Raw genomic sequence first — 12,085 nt, 5'->3', positions numbered from 1 at the left:
GAAAAAATATGAGCACGGTAGAAAGAAATTCCATCTCATCCTAGTCAGTCACTAGGGAGCCATGCGAGATAGTGGACATGCGTTCTGCTTCAGTGTGTGCATCGTCTGCTAAGCAAAGAGACATTTCTGTGTCGCAGCGCTGGAAATTTTATATTTCTCTCGATTTTGGATAGATGCTGTCCGAATTTCTATTCCAGAAATTTCCTGATACATGTAAGTTCAAGATAGACGCTATCTTGTTGCTCAAGTACGTAGGTAAACAGATTATATATAGATTGTGACTAGCCGTTTGAGCGGCATGGATGAACCTCTTGTAGCTAAGGAGGTCACTGACGAGGATCGCTTGTTGTCTGAGGAGTGCTCTCAGTTAAAAAAGATCTGCCCCGAAAGTCGGAGCCTTCTCAACAGCCGGACTTTATGGTAAGACTAACTTTAATGGAGCAAAACATGGCGAAACTGGCCAGTACTGTAAATTCAGTAGGTGCGGTTTGCAAAACACTTGTTTCACAAGGCAGTCTGGCAAGCGGGTCAAGGCCGTCGCATCACACAGTGAGTGATATACGCTGAGGCAAGTGGCCGGTAAAAACAAATCACCTCCGCCTGTCCCGGATAAACGAACCAAGACGGTGGATCATGTAATATCCGACTCGGACGCACCTGACCAGTCCAGCTCTGACGCAAAGAATGATTCAGACGCAAACGCGTTGATTGAGGTCAGGGAATCTGCAGTAAAACAGACTACTGTTGCTGTTAAATAAAACAGATGATATTGACGAAAACTACTTCAATGTCCTGGATAAACTTAAACTTACATGGGTCACCTGTTTTCGAGAAAGCTGCCTCAACTGTCAGTGAACGGTGGGAAACGCACATGTCGCCTTATATTTTGAAAAGAAAAATGGATAAAAACTCGCCACCGGAAAATTGAGGTCTTCTGTGAGTTCGACGAGTCAATCAACCGATTTAGCAGAAACTAGAACGCTATTACCGGTCGCAAGACTTCAAAATGGCCAACATCCAGAAAACAAATGTTGCCGTAGGCTCGACCACAACAAATTGTCTAAACCAGCAGTGCAAACAGAGTCCAAGTGACCCGGATACCTCCAGCTTAATTCGATCTCTGACGGACTCGGTAGCCATACTTGGACATGTAAACTATGACATCCCCTACGACGTCGTGACATTATGTCCCCAGCTTTGACGCAAACATAAAAAAGGCTATGTAGTCACGACAATGCTCTCATCTCCAATTTATTTGGGGATGACCTCTGTAAAGTGATGACACATGCCAGAGAGTACAACAGATTCGGCAATAAGCTTAGCTACAGCCCCGAGGCTAAAACGAAATTATTGTTTAAAGCCAGATAACTCGCACCGCCATGGCCGCATAGCTCTTTTTCACGGGAGGCAGAAAACCACACCGCAAACGAAGGTGGAAGAAAAATGTCACGGACGACGAACAGATTCACCCGAAAGTTCGAGGGTAAGTGAATCTGGTGGCTTTGTTGCTGCAATCATCGAGAAAGCTGACAAACGTGTAGATTTCAAAAGTGCTCAGTTAGCTCACAAATTAGCTCACTCCCAACTCAAACATTCGAACCACCGGCGATAAAGTTTTCGTAAGAGAGGGGGGGGGGGGGGGTTCAGTTATTGACAGAGGAATTGACATACTGTTGGTAAAAAAGGTCATCATCGAGTCTTTCGCTGAGAAAGATGACTTTCTGACAAACATATTTCTCAAGACAGATGGAAGCCACAGGTTAATACTAAACCTAAGCAGGCTTAATGACCACTTTGAATACCAACATTTCAAACTGGATACTCTTTTTATTGCCCTTAATCTTGTCAAGTAAAATTGCTGGATGGCGTCAGTTGATGTAAAGGACGCCTACTATTGTTGTCCTGTTGCCAGCGAACATCAAAAATACTTTGCATTTTAATGGAAGCGCAGAATGTATGTATATTTGTATTTGTATATTTCCCAAATGTACTTGCTTGTTGTGCAAGGAAATTTACCAAAGCTGCTTAAATTTGTGCCAGCCACTTTGCGCAAAAAAAGCTTCTGTTATCCTCCAACATTTATCGTAGAAAAATGCACGCTTCTTAACATTATTTCAGACAAAGACATATTCGTCACTGTCGGTGACCAATATTACGTATGTGGAATTAAATTCATCTCCAAATTGCATCTAAAGGTTTACGAAAGGCTAATTTTTTTCTGTATACAGACATATATATGTTAGTCAAGGTTACATTTCTCTCGCTCTCGTCTTTCGAGTTAACGGTATTCTTGGTACAACTTTGTAAATGTAGTTCAAACATTTCGCGATGGTGGCACGCCATATCTCAGTTGATCAGAGCACCAGTCTACTAAACTGGAGATCGAGGGTTCGAGCAAGTGTGATTGCACCTTATGCGAAGTTTGTGCAGGAAAAGAGTGTGTATGTGACAGTCCGGATCGTTTGTGTCAGTACTGCGGAATGTTGGATTGTGCGTGCTCAAGGGGCTTTGTAGAGTCCGAAATGGAGGAATCAACAGCACAGGGGAAAGCCAAGAAAACCTCGTAGAAAGCCCAGCCGTTGGGGAGGGCCCCGTTTCAAGTTGTAGGCATGAAAACCAAGAAGCAGAACATGCACCCATGCAGATACAAAAACCTCAGGTGGAAAAAACAACGGATATCGAGACGGATGACTTATATCAGAGGGAAATGGGCAGCGATGAGATGGGCAGGCAGCATGCGTCTCAATTGGAAATAGGCAGCGAGGAAAGTGGCGGTCCAAATCGAGCGCCAAAGCAAAGAACAGGAAAGCTCCTTATGCTAAGCCTGCAGGTGTGGGACGTGGAGGTCTGGCCTTGTAATCGACAAGCAGTATTTGCATAATTATGACTATGGCGGTATTCTGCTTTCTCTAACAATGCTAACACAATGTTCTGTTTTGCTACTGTAAACTGTAATGGTCTCAGAAATATTAATAAGATCCAAGAACTTGTCAATGCTGATATAAACGCCAATGCAATAGCCTTGCAAGAAACAGACGATGTCTTTATTAACCGTGTAAAACATGTGTTAGAGGGTGATGTATATTATAGCAGTTCTCCCGACAGTTACAAAGGGTTAGCTTTCGTTATACGGAAAGGGCTTGCTATCAGGTCTTCCATGCATGATGACGCTGGACGTTGGATAAAAAATCTCTGTTGAGATTAATGGAAAAGAATTTGATATTATAAATGTTTATGCACCTAACTGCATAAATGAAAGAGTGACATTTTTCCAGAATTGTGCTATACTGCTGGGTGACAGACATGTTGTCATATTGGGCGATTTCAACACGGTGCTATCTTAGAAGGGTAGGTCAATAGTTGTACCAGAGAATGATAAGTCTAGATTTGAATGACACAACATTATGTAAAATTTCAATTTAGTGGACGTGTGGCGTGTTAGACAACCGGAGAAGTCGAGCTTTACATGGCGACGTGTGGTAAAAGGGGTGTTACGCCAGAGACGAATTGACAATTGTTTAAGTGTCTAAAGAGCTATTGTCAAAGTGTCAAACTGCGTGTATAAAAATATGTCCTACAGTGTTCATGCCATTGTTTACGTTAAAGGTGATTTTACATGTGTGGAGAGAGGCCCAGGCCTTTATATTTTTAATAATACCCTCCTCTGTGATGAGGTGTTTTGTGTCAGCATTTATGAAATGATCAACAAAAAGTTGACATGCTCACTCTATGTTGAAAATATTTCCCTTTGGTGGGACAATTTGAAAGATGAGTTGATAATGTTTGCTAAGCTCTATGGGGGGAGAGGGGGGGACTGAAATAAGAAGAATATGAGAAAATCAATAAAATTCCCTGGCATTTAGATAATGAATATCGTCGCGCAAGCGCTATACCAGGGTATGACCTTAAGCGCTTTCTGGAACTTGAAGCAGATTTAGAGATAAACTTATCAGGTCTTTAGCTTTGCCTGATAACAAGATTGTAAATCGTTGTGAAGATATTTTGGATTGTGTACATGATTTTTAGTTTAATTTGTATAAAAAAGATGATATTAATGAGGAAGCTATGGAAAGTGTATCGTCAAAAGTCAGTGTTAGACTGAGCATAGAAGGAAGCTAACCAGTGTGACCAACCATCGACTTTAAATGAAATATTTGGTGCTCTTGACGGGTATGTCTAAAAACAAAAAAACCTGGTAAGGACGGGCTTACAGATGAATTATTTATCCATTTTTTGGACATTTTGGGCCCGGTTTTGTACGAACTGTACGAGGAAATGTTTAACACGGGGCAACTAACGAGGGTTATGAAAAGCGGTATAATATCCTTGATATACAAGCAAAGTGGAGATCAATTAGCCTACTTAATGTATATTACAAAATCATCTCTTGGTGTACGGCTAAAATGCTTAAGAATATAATGAACACTACCGTCAGTGATTGTCAAACCTGCTGCATTCCTGGTAGAGATGTAGCAGACACTATTTGTAGTCTTGGAAATGCTATGTATTATGTTGAGAATGATAATGTGGAAGCATATTTTATAAAATTGGATCAAGAGATAGCTTTTGACAGAGTATCACATGATTTTTTGTTGGCAACTTTAAAGAGCTTTGGTTTTGGTGATATTATTTGCAAATAGATAAAGATTTTTTACACGGACATCAGAAGTGCTGTTAAATGCAATGGCTACGAGACAAAATATTCTCCCGTTTGTAAGTCTGTGAGACAGGACTGTCCTATATCGGCTCTATTGTATGTACTAAACACTAAGCCCCTTGGTGTTGCCATCAGGCAATCTTACTGTATTCATGGCGTTACTGTTCCGGGTTCACAAAAACAGTGTTTGCTTTTCTGGCATGCTGACGATACAAGGTTAACGGTAGGTGACAAACACTCTGTCAGATACTTATGATACTCTATTGTAAATACTTATGGTTGGCGTGTAACGTAAAACTCAACGTGGAAAAGTCCGAGCTCTGGCGTTCCAGTGTGGTGAATAATGTAGGCCTAGATGAGATCGAAAATGTTCCAGTTGCTGAAGACACCATTAAGGTACTTGGAGTTCATCTTGGCCATGACATTAACGTTTGTGAAGAGTACAACTGGAATCAGAAATTGAGGAAGATTAAATCTATTGTTCATAGGTGGAAGCAACGTAAATTGTCCATCTAGGGAAAAGTGTGTATCATAATGACATTATTAATGTCAAAATTGTGATATAATGTAGCCGTTTTGCCCGTACCTCACACGTTTATTACATAAATGAAGAAGGTTATGTTAGATCTTCTCTGGGACGGCAAAACCCATCTTATGGTGTACAGAGTTATGATAAATGACAAAAGTCGTGATGGTATTGAATTACTCGATAATGCATGTAAAGAAAAAGCATTTAGGCTCAAGTTTTTGGCCGGGTTTTTTAATGAAACGTACAGTGCTGTTTCGAAAGATTTCTGGTGTCTGCAATTGTTTGTACTTTAAAGAAAATGCTTCCCGATTTCTCATTTTTTGGCATTACATTAGGTCAGATCTACTATCCATTTCCTACGTGTCAGTACTGAAGTAAAATTCTTATTCTGCTAAACAACAATTATAAGTAATGTTGCATATACTCCAACATTTATGGTACAAAATGCACAGTTGCTGATATTATTTTTTTTATACACGGACATATTCCTCACTGTCGGTAAACAATATTTGATGAGTGGAATTAAATTCATTTCCAAATGTCAGGTCCAGGTTTACAAAGACCTGCGTTGGAGCATTTTTTTCTATATACACACCACGTATGTGTTAGTCGAGGTTACATTTCCTAAGCACCCCTTTTTCAAGTTAACCGTATTCCGGGTACAACTGTATAAATGTAGAGCAAATGGTTTAAATACGTATTGAGCCATAGCTCGGTTGGTTAAAGAGCCAGTCTAGTAAAGTGGAGATCGAGGATTCGAATCCCACTGTTGTCAGCAAGTAATAGTATTTTTTCTACTCTAAAGAAAATGTTTTCTGATCTCTCGTCATATGAGCTCTAGTTTCCCTTCCCATTTTCTGCCATTGCATAAGGTCAGATCTACTATCATTTTCCTACATAAAATACTGACTTGACGGTCACGAGAACTTGCGAAAAGGAACTTGAAAGGAATGCGAAATTTCATCTAATCCATTTTTCGTCTAATGATATTTTCACTTCCGGATGTTGGCAAATAACTTCCATTTTTCGCGTCACTAAGTTTTACATATTTGTTTTTTCGAAGAGCCGTTTAGATTGATATTACGTTTTGACCTCTCTACTGTGAAAAGTGTACATGTCTGTAATAAGTGAAAATCTTGTATGTTGCATAGCCTCCAACATTTATCGTACAAAAATGCACACTTGCTAACATTATTTCATACAAAGATATATTCCTCATTGTCGACGGCGCCATAGCTCAGTGCGTTAGAGCGCTATTCCAGTAAACTGGAGGTTGAGGGTTAGAATCTCACTGATGCCTGCAAGTGTACGCTTTTTTTTCCACTCTCAAGAAAATGTTTTTGATTTCTCTTCATTTGAACTCTAGTTTTCTCCTTGTTTTTCTCTCATTTTTTGGCATCACTTTAGGTCAGATCTACTATCCTTTTCCTACATGAAATACTGACTTGACGGTTACGAGAACTTTACGAGAATGCAAAAGTCCAATGATATTTTCACTTCCGGATGTTGGCAAATAACTTTGATTCTTCGCGTCGTTATGTTTTACGTTTCTTCGAAGAACCGTTTAGCTTGATATTAAGCCTTTACCTCTGTATTGTATAAAATGTACATGTCAGTATTAAAGGGAATTTCTTATTCTGTTAACCAACAATTATAAGTAATGTTGAATAGCCTCCAACATTTATCGTACAAAAATGCACACCTGCTAACATTATTTCATACAAGGACATATTCCTCACTGTCGAGTGGAATTAAACTCATTTCCAAATGCCAAACAAAGGATTACCAAGAGCTGCGTGGGAACTTTTTTTTTCTTTATACACACCACATATGTGTTAGTCTAGGCTACATTTCCTAAGCACCCCTTTTTCAAGTTAAAGGTATTCAGGGTACAACTGTCTAAATGTAGAGCGAACGGGCTAATTACGTAGGGCGCCATAGCTCAGTTGGTTAGAGCGCCAGTCTTGTAAACTGGAGGTCGAGGGTTCGAATCCCTCTGGTGCCTGTAAATATGTGTTTTTTTTCCACTCTCAAGAAAATGGGAAACGGTGTTGACCTCGGTGAAGTGAAGACGTGTTTTCTCAACTGTCGCGTAAGCCGTCGGTGTGGAACAACAACGTTGTAGTTTTGTTGATTTTTTGTTCGAATCCGGAATCTAAGAAGTGATATCTTGTTGTGAGGACATTTAGGAAGTGCGCTGAGTCAGAGGTATGTCGAGACCAGTTACGTTTCCGCCTGCGAGCAGGCCTTTGAGAACACTGTCTGTGACCATATCTACCAAGAATAGCTCTGTATTTTCTACGGTAGTGCAGAGGGACTTCATTGCTGTGTTAGGGGCGATAATAAATATAAAATCGGACCTTGTCACTTTTCAGAAAAACTATTTCAAGAAAATTTTTTATGTTCGAGTGTCGACAATTGCAGCATATAATGCACTGGTAAACAAGGGAAGCTTTCTTCTCGGGGGAACGACATGGGATATTGTGCCTGCAAGCTCTGTGTATTTGAACCTGACGGTGCACTGGGCATCAGATGAAATGTCTGACGACACGATTTCCACGGCGTTGAAACCCTAAGGCCAGGGTTTGGAGGTGAAAAAAGTCAAGGTTTCTGATGGTGATCTGTCCCATGTGAGGACAGGCATTCGGGTGTACAAGTTCCGGTGTCACAAGGAGCGATATGTTCCAAATTTCATCAACTTCGATGGGGACCTTGTTATGTTCACGTATCATGGACAGAGATGCGAATGTCGGAAATGTGGGCAAACTAGCCACAAGGCGGCGGAATGTATGTCGGTTTGGTGTAACAACTGCAGTGGTTTTTCTCCGCACGAAAATCCGCACAGTGAGAAAGACTGCGATGAATTGTGTCGCATGTGCGGGTCTGAGCAGCATGCTGTAAGTGTTCTCGAGGGTGGTCTTACGCGGCGCGGGTGAAAGGCGTAACTTCTGACAATGCTCGGGCTGCTAGAACACAAGTGACCGTTGAGACTGAGACAGCGGAAAGCCATGGTGACGATGCCTCTGAGATTGACGTCGACGTCGATTTAAGAAATAATGTTCGCGTCAGGGTAGTCTAACGGTAGTTTTACATCAAATCGATGCGGAAGAGTTTATATTTTAGGTCGAAGGCGAAGCTTCAAGACTAGAATGGAATAATAAAAAGAATACGTTTGTTTCTCGAAAACAATTCCGACTATAAAATATAGCACTATAAAGTAAAACATCTGCAGGGTTGCTTTCATATTGTCCGGCTTTCAGCTAAGACGCTGTTATCAGGTTGGGATTCGATAAGACAGGCACGGTGTCAAACAGCTGCAAACACTGACAGTGAGCCGGGGAGTTGCTGGCAGCGAGAGTTCGGGCAGGTCAAAAGTTTTCCCAAACTCTGTCTGAGAGAGCTAAAGGAGCTGGAAACCTCTGGCATCAGCAAAACGACAACAAAAGTGGGGAGTTCAACTGTTTAAACGTAATTAAAGTCTGAATTACGTACGAAAAAATAATAATTGAAACACACAAAATTAGGTTAACAATAGTTTGACACTGAATTTTATTTGGTTTACTTGTGTAAATGCTTTGCGGTCGTGTTGTGTTCTGTATCAAATTCATAAACACTGGGTAACGAATGTTGAAATAATAGAACACTTCAGTTCACATTTTCAATTCAATATTAATTTCTCAACATATGTTGATAAATAATAAAACAATAAAAACATCACAGATATGTGTTTGTGCTTATTATAAGTAAGCAAATAAATATATTATAATTTAAATGTTGAAGGTATCATGAAAATAAATATGATTTGCGTTTATTGTATTGTGAAATACAATGGATGGCTATAGCAATTTAAATTTGTAATGACGCAATCTGTACAAAGTTATATGTACATTAAACCAGCCCCGTGCACATGTTTCACTCAGTGCGCCGTACCAGAACTGTTACATAAAATATACGCGTCACACTCATGCATTAAGGTCACATGATGTACCAAATTTGAAGATCTGGGTCAACGGCAATATATTGGCGGCAGTCAGACAATAGCGTTCGCGGAGAGAAAACATGAGTAAACGGACTGAACATTGTGGATAAAAAAAAATAGTTTAACTCGGATAAACATCAAACAAGGATTGGGAGTCGATCTGCAGCCAGTCTGCTATCCAGAGGATGTGAAGTTGATGTGAACTCTGCTGTTATTTATTGTTGTATTGTTGAACAGCCCTCCAAATCTTTGAGGCGTGACTGAAAACTGGAATTTTGCCATTTGGGTTGTATTGCTATTGTTATGTGTAACATTACAGTCGACAGCCTCTGGCATTTGCACTGGGAGTGGCGTGACTGACATGGGAGTATTTTCACTCAACGGCATTTTCACTTTCAGCATTTTCTGATAACACACTTGAAGCATGCAGGATAATGATGATTTCACGGCGTTTTGAAACGGACGGTTTGGTGACATAACTCCCTACACTGGATTCATTGCGGTGGCCTGTCACAGACATAACGTCCATCACAGAAACCCCGGCATCAGCAAGAACTGTGGTTGTCGTAGCCCGGACGCAGTGATTCGTGTACCGGCGGCTAAGTTTTGCATCGCGGGAAATATCAGACATCATGGGTCCGATCTGTTTTAGACCCATTGGTTGATTGCCATACCATGGTTTGTGATCAACTGCGACGTTTAGGAGAAGCCGCTGAAAGGAAGACTCGGAGGAAGAAATTATCAGGTCCGTATGTAAGAAAAATAACTTTTCGTGAAACCATTATTATCTCTTTTGTGTAGCATTCAAACGTCCCTATCGGCTTTAAATTATCTGTAACCTGATACTTTTCTTCTTTTAAATAAACGTTCGCTCCGACAGAAAAAAATAGCTATTTTGTTTCTTTGTTTATATCTGTCGTCTGCTTTATTCATTGTAAACAACAACTTCTATCCACCCATAGAACTACAATAGACCCGTCCAGAAGTCAAACGCTTCTGTCTCGTGATGGGGGGGGGGGGGGGTGTCTAACGACCCAGATAATGTGCACTTGGCATAGCGCCAAGCAGTGCGTTGTATGTAATAAAAAGGAATCGAAGGGTAATAGAATCTGACGTTGACGTCTATTCTGACGTTGACGTGGGTTCTGACGGCCGGTACCAGATAAATAACGTTCAGAACGCGGGCAATGATGTTGTGGTTGACGTTGATGATGACGTTGACGTAAACGTAAACATGGCTGATTCTGGTGAAGGGACGAAAGAATGTGCTGACGTCGCGGGCGTAGATGCCGAACCTGTGTCTGCGGCAGTCGATTCAGCGGAGCAAGTAGTTGATCTGGCATTTTCCTCACCGGATCCTGAAATTTTTACCCTGATGGACGATCCCTGGCCAAAGGCTGACGTCGGTATAGTACAGGCCGATGTCCATAATGTGCGCTCACCTGAACCAATGAAGCAAAAGAGGCCCAAACTGATGAAGGAAAGTAAACATGAGGGCGAGGAGGATGGCGTGTGTGACCCTGACGTAAATTGTGTGATTTCAAGCAATGGTATGGAAATATCTCCCTCACCGTCTGAAGATTGTGGAACTCTCCTCCTAGAGTATCGGAAGAAGAAATCAGTCGCCGCCTAGGGAAGGCAACGTTTGTCACGGGACTGAGTATGACTTTTGCCACCTTGTAACATCATAATGGAAGAAAACAGAGGAAAGCATCCCGCGGACGGCGTCGCCCGGATGTTGATTAGGACTCAAACGACTGTGTTGCATAACACCCAATTAGCTTAAAAATGGGTATGTACGCTCTTCTAGTTACTATCACAATGTCTGTTCACAGTTCAGTTAGATTTGCTACAATGAATGTAATTGGGCTAAGAGATATTAACAACCAGGTTAAACCGAAACAATTTGTATTTGACAACGATATTGATGTTTTATTTTTACAAGAGACACACTTTCAGAACTATAATGAAACTAAGAGCCCAAAATATCCCCAGAGATTGTTTGTGGTCATTTGGCACAAGTCAAAGCCGTCGTGTGGGCATTATTTTTTGCTATTCAGTTGACTGTAGGGTAAGGAAAGTTACAAGGTGCCCACAGGGTCGGTTTATATCAGTTAGGCTTGATTTAAATAATACTGCTATTAACTTACTTTGTGTGTATGCGATTTATAGTCCTACCGAAAGAAGAGAATTTATTGCTGGTCTTGACACATTGTTGAATGGGAATGATTTGATTATTTTAGGGGGTGATATTAATTTTGTAGGAAACAATATTTTAGATAAGAATGGGGGCAGTCTCAACTCGAGAACTGATGGTGCTAATGAAATGAATGCCTTAAAAATGAGTTTGGTATATGTGATATATTTCGTGAAGTAAATCCTGACAAACTTTGTTACTCTTGGTCAAGGGGTCAGGTTGCAAGTCATTTAGACAGATTTTATATGCCCTCTTCAACAGTGTCCTATGTTATAGCCGTAGATATCATATCAGCCGCTTTTTTCTGATCACAGCTGTGTTTATAATGATGTTTGTTTTGACAATGTTATTACCTGGGGGCCATTTTATTGGAAATGCAATGTGTCTGTCGTAGGTAATAACGAACTTGTGAACAGTATTCAAAACGAGTTTGGTAGATATTTTAGCAGTTGTGATTCTGACAGGTCGATTGATTTATGGGATGAGTTTAAAGAATCATGTAAATTGATAATGCAGAAGCATTGTAAAGAAGTTGCCACATTAAAACGAACTCAATTAAATGATCTCGAAAGAGATCTTTATCAGCTTATCGTTGACCCGGTCAATAACCGTGTTGCAATTGAAAATGTCAAACAGGCTATTAATGCACTGCATAAAGCAGCTCACGCTGGTACGGTTATCAGAGCTAAAGCTATTCATTTTGATCAGGATGAAAAACCCACC

The 12,085-nt window shown here is 40.6% G+C and overlaps 1 non-coding gene across 1 annotated transcript; it reads left to right on the top strand.

The window, feature by feature from the left end:
* The first annotated feature begins 7,117 nt into the window (after positions 1-7,117).
* Trnat-ugu (transfer RNA threonine (anticodon UGU)) lies at positions 7,118-7,191 on the top strand. The gene has a single exon. It is a non-coding gene; the product is annotated as a tRNA-Thr (tRNA).
* Positions 7,192-12,085: the final 4,894 nt, after the last annotated feature.

The sequence above is a fragment of the Liolophura sinensis genome, chromosome 1 (assembly GCF_032854445.1).
Source record: "Liolophura sinensis isolate JHLJ2023 chromosome 1, CUHK_Ljap_v2, whole genome shotgun sequence".
In the NCBI taxonomy this organism is placed as follows: Eukaryota; Metazoa; Mollusca; class Polyplacophora; order Chitonida; family Chitonidae; genus Liolophura; species Liolophura sinensis.
This window is presented reverse-complemented; position numbering and strand designations above follow the sequence as displayed.